Source organism: Alexandromys fortis, unplaced genomic scaffold, assembly GCF_014885135.2.
Source record: "Alexandromys fortis isolate MF-2015 unplaced genomic scaffold, M_Fortis_MF-2015_v1.1 scaffold_23, whole genome shotgun sequence".
NCBI lineage: Eukaryota > Metazoa > Chordata > Mammalia > Rodentia > Cricetidae > Alexandromys > Alexandromys fortis.
Window position 1 is genome coordinate 13,325,835 of NW_026067907.1, and position 7,197 is coordinate 13,333,031.

General features: G+C 37.5%; 1 protein-coding gene across 1 annotated transcript in view; it reads right to left on the reverse strand.

Annotated features, from left to right (window-relative positions):
• Wdr27 (WD repeat domain 27) overlaps positions 1 to 7,197 on the reverse strand; it is an 83,615-nt gene that overhangs the window by 1,230 nt on the left and 75,188 nt on the right. The window lies entirely within an intron of this gene.

Consider the following 7,197-nt stretch of genomic DNA (forward strand, 5'->3'; position numbering starts at 1 on the left):
GATGAACACACTATATTCACAAAATTGTAACTTTCAGTTTTAATAACTGAAAAAAGGTTAGTGGGCTGCCCAAGCTTGACAACCTGAGTTCAATCTCAGGAACCCACGGAAAGGTGGGAGGAGGGAACAAATTCCACAAAGCTGTCCTCGGATCTCTACATGTCCATTGTGGCATGGATATTCTTCCTCAAAATAATAAAAATGTAAGCTGAAAAAGGTAGAGGTAGCAGTGATAGAAAAAGCAGAGTTTTGTGTGGTATTGAAGTTAATCTAGTATAAAGAAAATTCAAGTGTTTCAACTTTAAAAGGTTAAATGTAATCTCTACAAAGACAGTATCTATAAAATATACACAAAAGAAAAAGGAAATACTTTGAACCATTTTATTACAAGAATTGACTAACGACAAAGGAAGAACATATGCAAGAAAGGAGGGAAAAATCTAAACCACGCATGGGGAAAGTACAGAAGTAAGCTCCTTCTTATCTATAATTACTTTAAAAGTCTCATTTTGCAATGTTGAAGCAACCAACTTTGGCTATGGCCTAGAATAATTTACAGACCATTTTCAGAGGCAGGAAATTTTTCAAAACCATTTTATCCTGTCTTGGCAAGATTTGGTCCTGCTTATGTATTTTTGGATATCATGTAACTTGTCAGTGATTGAAGCATTGTCAGTTCCTTGCCCAAAGGCCAATTTTGCCAAGAAGAAAACAAGCTCCAAGTGGAGTGTCTTTGGTGCTCAACATTCTCTCAGGAATAGATTAGTGCTGTCAGAAGCAGTCATGTCTCATGTCAACAGAACCCTAAGTTATTTAAATGCCATGTTCCACAGATCCTTGAAGTGGTTGAAGATTACCTATCTAGACGGAATACAATATCTATAGTGGCATGAGATAATTGTCTATATTCTGTCGATTATGTTTTAAATAAATACTGACTGGCCAGTAGCCAGGCAGGAAGTATAGATGGGACAACCAGACAGGAAGTAGAGGCGGGTCAATCAGAAGAGGAGAATTCTGGGAAGAGGGAATCTCCCTCTGCAGTCCTGTCTAGACAGTGAAGAAGCAAGATGTGACTATGCCACTGAAAAAGGTACAAAGCCATGTAGCTAACATAGATAAGAATAATGGGTTAATATAAGTTATAAGAGTTAATAAGAAGCCTGAGTTAATGGTCCAATCCGTTTATCATTAATATAGACCTCAGTGTGATTTTTTTTGGGATTAAATGGCTGTAGGACCTGGTGGGAGTACAAAAGCCAGGTAGAACAAGGACTTGGTAGGACAGGAAACTCTGACAACATGCCTCCTTGGTTAAGTTCATTTCTTAGAAGCTTTCTTTTCTTTGAGGCTACCGTGAATGGAATTGTGTCCATAATCTCTTTCTCTGTATGTTTATTTGTGGTGTGTAGAAAAGCTATTTATTTGTACAAGTTGATTCTGTATCCTGCCACATTGCTGGATTTGTTTATTGCTTCTAGATGTTTTCTGGTGGAATGTTTAGAATCTCTACTGTATAGTATCTTGCCATCTTCTTTCCCTATTTGTATCCTTTGAATTTTTTCTTGCCTTGTTGCCTCAACTAGCACTTGAGCACAAGATTGAAAAGGAGTGGGGATGCTGAAAATCCTTGTCTTATTCCTGAATTCAGTGGGATTGCATCAAGCTGTTTTTAGGATGATGATGGCTGAGGGTTTCTCATATATAGCTTTTCTTATGTTGAGAAACATACGTTTCCTCCAGACCTACTCTGTCTAGAACTTTTATCATGAAGGCATCTTGGATTTTTATCAAAGGTATTTTTTTAAATGATCGTGTGATTTTTATCTTTAAGTCCATTTATGTGATATATTACCATTTATTGACTTATGTTTGCTGAATCATCCCTACATATAAGTACACAGCCAACCTGTTCATGGGGCATAATCTTTTTGATATATATGTATATTCTATTTGTAAATATTTTATTGAACATTTTGAGTCTATGTTCATCAGGAATATTGCTCTGTAGTTTTCTTTTCTATTGTTGTGTCTTTACCTGATTTGGGTATTACTATGATACTGGCTACGTAAAAGGAGTGTGGGAGAGTCCTTTTGTTTCTAACTTTTTAAAAATGAATTTAAAATGACTGACTGTAGATCTTTGAATGTCTGGTACAATTCTTCTGTGAATCCTCTGACCCTATCTTCTTTTTTTCTTAGCTGTAAAGCTTTTTACGACTGTTTCAGTCTCCTCGTTTGTTATGGGACTGTTTAGGTTCTTTATTTCTTCTTGATTGAATTTTGGTGGTTTGACTGAATCTAGAAATTCATTCATTCCTTTGTGGTTTTCCAGCTTAACAGAATACAGGTTTTTAAAGTACTATCTTACTATATTCTGAATTTCTTCAGTGTCTGCTGTAAAGTTTCCCTATAAGTTTCTGGGTCTCTTAGTTTGGATCCTTTTCTTTCTTTTGGATAGTTGCACAGTCTGCTAATCTTGCTCATCTTCTCACAGAGCTAGCACTGGACCCATTGGTTTTATGCACTGCTTTTTCTGTTTCTATCTCATTGATTTCTGCTCTGACTTTTATTATTTCTTGCCATTGACTGGGTTTGTTCTTATTTTTCCAACTTTTTGAGCTTCATCATTAAGTCATTTATTTGTGCTCTTTATGATTCAGAGCCATAAATTCCCCTCATAGGACTGCTTTCTATGTGTCCCAGAGGTTTTGTTGTGTTATATTTTTATTTTCATTTAGTTCCAAGAGTTTTTTATTTCTTTTTTGATTTTTTTCTCTGACTCATCCATTATTCAGTAATGAATTGTTTAATCTCCATGAGTTTTGTATTTACTAGAGATTTGTTTGCTGTCAATTTTATGTTTTATTACCTTGTGGTCAGATAGGATACAAGGAATTATTTAAATATTTTTTAATTTGTAAATATTTGGTTTTGCCCCAGTATGTGGCTTATTTTAGAAGAGCTTCCACGTGCTGATGAGTATAATCTGTATTCTTTGTTGTTTAGCTGGAATATTCTGTAGATAACTGTTAAGTCCATTTGATGTGTGATATCAATTAATTCTGATATTTCTCTATTCTTGTTCATATGATCTGTCTATTGAAGGAAGTGGGGTAATGGGCTAGCACACTATTAATTGATTGTTAATCTGTGTCTTTCAGTAGTAGACATTTTTTTTATGAATTTGGGTGCCCAGAGTTTGGTGCAAGTATTTTTAGGGTAGTAATATCTTCTTAATTGACTATTCCTTTGAGTAGAATTAGGCATCCTTCTTTTTCTCTTCTGACTGATTTTATTTTGAAGTCCATTTTACTAGATGTTAGAACAGTGACAACGGCTTGCTTCCTGGTCCCATATGGCTGGAGTATTTTCGTCCATCCTTTTACTCTAAAACCGTACCTATGTGGAAAGATAAGATGTGTTCCTTACAGACAACAGATAGGTGTATTCTATTCAGCTAGTCTACCTTTGATTGAAGAATTGAGGCCATTGATATTTAAAGTTATTATTGAAATATGTATGCTAATTGTGGCCACCGTATGGCTAATTTTTGGCATTGTTGTATTCTCAGTGTATTTGTCTTTTAATAATTATGACATCATACTTCTTTTCATGGGCTCTCTGGTATGCTCATACCACTCTTCAACCTGAAATAATGTTCCTGTATTTTCCTTAGGTTTGGTGTATTGGAGATATATTTTTTAGGCTGTTTATGTTGTGAATTTTTCTCCTTTAATCATGGCAGATAGTTTTTCTGGGTATACTATTTTAGGTCTTTCAGAACTTGGAATGCATTGCTTCATGTTCTGTTATTCAAAGTTTTATTGAGAAATCAGCCATTTTCTGATGTGGTTTTCTTTATTTGTAACTTGGATTTTTCTCTTATGACTTTCAAAATGCTTTCTTTGTTACATATACTTAGTGTTTTAACTATGATATGGATTTTCTTTTCCGGTCTTGTCAATTTGATGCTCTGCATGCTTCGTATGTCTGTACGGATGTGTCTTTCCTTGCTTGGGGAGTTTTCTGCTATGATCTTGTTGAAGATCTAGTCTATGTCATTGATTAAGGTGTCTTCTCCCTCCTGTATGTCTATATTTCATAGTTTGGGTTTTTTCATAGTGTCCCACATTTACCATATTCCTTTCCTGCATTTTTAAAGATTGTTCATACTCCTTGCTTATTTGATCTGGATCCTTTATTTTACCTTGATATATTTTAGTCTTGATATTCTATCTTCTGCTTGATTCATTCTTGTTGTAAGGCTTTTCCTTTGAGTTTTATAGTTGAGCTACAGAGTTTTCACTTCAGTTTGAGTCCTCTTCAATATTTCTATCTCTTGATTGAGCTCCAATCTCAAGACTGTCTTTGTCATTTACATCTCTTACGTTTGTGTTTTCTTAGGCATTACTCAGACATTTCTTCTTCTTAAAGTCTTTCTCCTTAATTTCATCAAGCCATTTCTTTGTGTTTTCTTTAAAGTCTTGGGATTCCTTGATGACATTTACTGTTTTTTTAAGTTCTGTATCCTGGGTTTATCTATGTAATTTCTACGGGACTGGTAGATTTGGAAGTTGAATACTGACTTGATCTTTCATACTGTTTCTATCTTTGTGATGAGATCTGAGCATGTGGACTCACTTTGTTAGCTCTAAGTGTGATATGGATGGAGCAGATTGGGGCAGAAAAGAGGATGTGTGGGCAGGTTGGGCCTGGAGGTTGGAAATGGCTTGGGTAGAATCATGTCAGGTGGACAGAGGAGATTAGGCAGTAAAATATGTTTCCTGGTCCAAGCCTATTGTGTAAAGATAGATCTGGCTGAATGGAAAGGTTGCATATGGCCTGTGAGGAGTCTGTAGACTCTGGGTAGATAGGGCAGATCCTGGCAGACACCTAGAGGTTGGTTGTGGTATAGGTAAGGGTGGCCAGACAAAGCTAGGACATTGGATGTGGGGTCCGAGCTAGCTATGGCAGGTTGGAGAAAGGATAGGTGTGGAGAGACAGGAAGACACATGGGACTAGAGCCTGGGTTAGGATGTGGGAGGCCTGGCTGGGTGGAGCGTTAACCAGTCTTCATCATCAATCTATCAGTAGCTTTCTGGGTTGACAATCTTTCAGACTGACATAAATGAACGATTGCTTTCTTTTTTTTCCAAATTCTTTTTTTTATTTATTTATTAAAGATTTCTGTCTCTTCCCCACCGCCGCCTCCCATTTCCCTCCCCCTCCCCCAATCAAGTCTCCCTCCCTCGTCAGCCCAAAGAGCAATCAGGGTTCCCTGCCCTGTGGGAAGTCCAAGAACCACCCACCTCCATCCAGGTCTAGTAAGGTGAGCATCCAAACTGCCTAGGATCCCACAAAGCCAGTACGTGCAGTAGGATCAAAAACCCATTGCCATTGTTCTTGAGGTCTCAGTAGTCCTCATTGTCCGCTATGTTCAGTGAGACCTGTTTTAACCCAGGCTTTTTCAGACCCAGGCCAGCTGGCCTTGGTGAGTTCCTGATAGAATATCCCCGTTGTCTCAGTGTGTGGGTGCACCCCTCGCGGTCCGATTGCTTTCTTAAGTGACTAACTAGTATCAGTGAAATTGTAGCAAGCCTGACCACCCTCTACAAGTGTCCAGGAGAATCAAAGGGAAACAACAGAACTAGCAATGGAAGGAACTTTGCACGCTTATTAATGAGAGGCAAGGTAAGAAAATATCATTAGGCTTACCTACCTGCAGGTTCAGCTTGATAAGACAATTTTAAAACAGAAGGATCAGTTAAGACCTGTGGATAATACTTCAAGAGTTTCAAACTATATCCAATAGACTTCAGAAGACAAAAAATAAAGGTGATGCTTAAGAAGCAATTTTTAAAGAACAGAAAATTACACAGCTTAGATGCCAAATTAATGAGATTTTCAAAGTGTTGTTAGTAAGTTTATAGCGATGGAAATTTTACAACAAACCAAACTTCTATTTCATGGGAAGAAAATAACAGACATTATCGGATAAAATATGGAACTTCAAAATATCAAATGTAGGTACAAAATATCACTGAAAAATCAAATAATGTATTACAAGAAAAGGAAAAAGTGACATAGAAAAAGTAGTGACCACAGAAACTGGTGAGAATTTAGCCTCTTTCTAGCAACAGCAAACCTATAGGGAGAAAACCTATAGCAAACCCATAGAAAGCACACTTACAATAAACCTACAGAGAGTACATCTACAGCAAACCTATAGAGAGCACACCTGTAGTAAACCTATAGAGAGCACAGCTATAGTAAACCTATAGGGAAAACCTATAGAGGGTGCAGCTATAGTAAACCTATAGAGAACACAACTATAGCAAACCTATAGGGAGAAAAACCTATAGCAAAATCAAAGAGAGCACACTTACAGTAAACGTATAGAGAGCACACCTATAGCAAACCTATAGGGAGCACACCTATAGCAAACCTATAGAGAGCACACCTGTAGCAAACCTATAGGGAGCACACCTGTAGCAAACCTATAGGGAGCACACCTGTAGCAAACCTATAGAGAGCACACCTATAGCAAACCTATAGAGAGCATGGACAACAACGCTGTAACACATGTTTGTTAGGACCTTATACTTGTCCAGGAAAAAAACACAATTATCACAACTTCTGAATTTTTCAGTTGAATATTAAGTCATTAAATTCCAATTAAATTTAATTTTCAATAAATCAAAACATAAGGATAACGGTTAAAGAAAAAAGAACTATTTTATCTTCCAGTCAATAATATAAACTATATTAACTATAAGATATAAGATTATATAAAAAGCTAAATCAAACTTGAGGTAGGTGTGACCTCACTGCAGTTGTGGCAGCATGTACAAAGACCTGCACAAGCTCCAGCCAGACAGAACGCCAGCATGGAGAGGCCCCAAGCACCACGCCTAGCTAGCGAGCTATCGGCAACTGATAGCGAGTGGGAACTGGAGAGTCAGTTTCCTTTCCGCTTGTAGCTCCTGGTAGGTCAGCAATGCTTTAGTGGATGGACACACATCCAAGAATATGTGGACAGCCAAAACTGAACTTGAGGGTTGTTTTTAAAAAAGAAAGGAAGGAAGGGAGAGAAGGAAGAAGGGAGGGGGGAAGGGAGGGAGAGAGAGGAAGAGAGGGAGAGAGAGAGAGAGAGAGAGAGAGAGAGAGAGAGAGAGAGAGAGAGAGAGAGAGAGA